The sequence below is a fragment of the Rhineura floridana genome, chromosome 1 (assembly GCF_030035675.1).
Source record: "Rhineura floridana isolate rRhiFlo1 chromosome 1, rRhiFlo1.hap2, whole genome shotgun sequence".
Classification (NCBI taxonomy): Eukaryota; Metazoa; Chordata; class Lepidosauria; order Squamata; family Rhineuridae; genus Rhineura; species Rhineura floridana.
Window position 1 is genome coordinate 104826089 of NC_084480.1, and position 2521 is coordinate 104828609.

Below are 2521 nucleotides of genomic sequence, written 5' to 3' on the forward strand. Positions count from 1 at the left end.
ATGCTGGCTCCTTCTAATCACAGCATTGTCATCTAGATAGTTGCCAATGGACTCTTTTATTATCCGTTCTAATATCTTTCCCGGTATTGAAGTCAGACTGACCGGCCTGTAATTCCCCGGATCTTCCTTTTTATCCTTTTTAAAGAGCGGGACGACGTTTGCCCGTCTCCAATCCTCCGGCACCTCTCCCGTTCTCCATGATTTCTCAAAGATGATGGCAAGAGGTTCCGAGAGTACATCCGCAAGTTCCTTCAATACTCTGGGATGCAGTTCATCAGGTTCTGGAGATTTGAACTCATTTAGGTTAACTAGGTATTTCCTGACTATCTCCTTATCAATCTCGAACTGCAATCCCGACCCCTTACTGTGATTGCTACCAATGCAAGGTTGCACACTGTTCCCTTTTTGGGAGAAAATGGAAGCGAAATAGGCGTTGAGCAGTTCTGCTTTTTCCTCGTTATCTGTCAACATTTTGCCATCCTCACTGAGCAGCAGTCCCACCGTTTCCTTGGTCTTTCTCTTGCTTCGAACATATCTGAAAAACCCCTTTTTGTTGTTCCTCGCTTCCCTTGCCAGCCTCAGCTCATTCTGGGTTTTAGTGCTGGCGCAGCACTTTATTTGGGTTTCATTTGATCCAGAGCTCTCACTTCCACTCCTGTTTTCGAACCACAGGTCAAGCGCTTGAAATATGATGTGAAATCATATTTTTAAAGGAACCTTTGTGAGTCTGTGGATGCATTTAGAAATTTTGGAGAGTGCCATGAGCAGCTATCTCTTTCATCAGTTCTCTCCCCCATGTGTTGGAGGGGTTGGCAAGTTACAGGGACGTACCGGCATGTGGTGGAACTGAAAATGGGAGATTTCTGGGTGAAAGTATTCCACGAAATCTCCATAATTACTCATCAGTTAATCCAGCAGGAAATGGGGCTAGCGTTATTGAATGTATTCTTGGGCCCTTTGACGGATTTAATATGCAAGGAACTCATTTCCCATTTGTTATGTGCGGCTTGTTCTGTTATAGCACAACATTGGAAATATTTTAATAACTCTGACCTGGGCCAATGGTATCAAAAGGTTTTTTCAGCTGGGTTTAAGTTTATTAATTTCATCAATAATTCAGAGAATGGGGGACGGATTCCTCAGAGGTACATCTCAGAGTGGTATAACTGGATGTCAATCGCATGGCTCTCAGATTCCCCTAAAATGGCATCTATAAAAGAGAAACAGAAAAAGAGTTTGTTACTCTACAAGTATGAAAGAGAAATGTAAATATACATATATACAAAATAAATAGTTTTAAAAAGAAAAAAGTTATTAATATATTTGTTTAAAGCAGAACCCCCTTACTGTCTTTATTGTTTTAACTGTTTAATATGTTGCATAATATTTTCTCTCTCCTGTGAATGAATGTCATTGGAATAATTTTACTTGTATCTCCTATTATATATGTTGTAAACAGAATAAAATATATTTATAAAAAAACCCTTCACCACTTTCCCAGGTCACACTCTGCCCCCCCCAACAGAAAGTGCATGTGAGGAAAAGAGCATGCACAAACACACAGCAAAGTCTTTACTTTTCCATGACGTCTGAATAAAAGTTGGATCCAGTAGAATTAAATGCAGACTCTTGCATCTGTATGATTTTAAAAGACATTATCCAAAAACCCCACCATCAAATTAAATCTTACCTTCATACAGTCATACAGTAAAAATGACTGCTTCAGTGCTTGCCAACATCACTAAACACATTGATCCCAAGTGTGATTGTTCATAGATCATAATTTTTACATAGGATGATAACAAATCCACCAACAAATCACAAAACATATCTGTAGATGGTGATTTACAAATAGATGGTGATCCCTTTTAACAATTATGAGGATTCATAAGTATTATTGCCCAAGATCCATTTTTTCACTATGGCAGCACTGGAAGCATCAGATCCATCATTTTTACAATTCCGTCAACCTAGATAGATGTGCTCTATGATTTCAGGTTTTGGGATGGGGGCCCATGGAAAAATATGCTATTTCAAGAGGGTGTTTTACTGGATCCTGTGTGTGCATATGTGTTAGACTGTCTGACACCTCTCATAGCTCCAATTCCCAGCACCCTTAACAAAATAAAATTTCCAGGATTTTTTGAGAGAAACCTTTGTTAAAATGGTATAAGAATGCTTTAAATGTATGGTGCAGATGTGCTCATTCGCATTTTACCCCAAACTGGAAGGAAGGGAAATTAGATGTCATAATCTTAACCATGAGCAGTAACTAGGTCACTGGCTCAATAGAGGAGGCCTGGACCCCACCAAGGATCAAAGACTATATTCAGGCTGATGGACCCTCAGACTCAGAAGATCCTGAGCTAGATCTACCAATTCCCTCCATTTCCCCCCTATTTTTTTTCTTTTCTAAAATTATTGACCACCCTTCCATGCCAATGAGCAGACTCACTTTGCAAAAAAAAAAAAACCACACAAAACATATAAAACAGCAATAAAATGACATCACAACACAGAA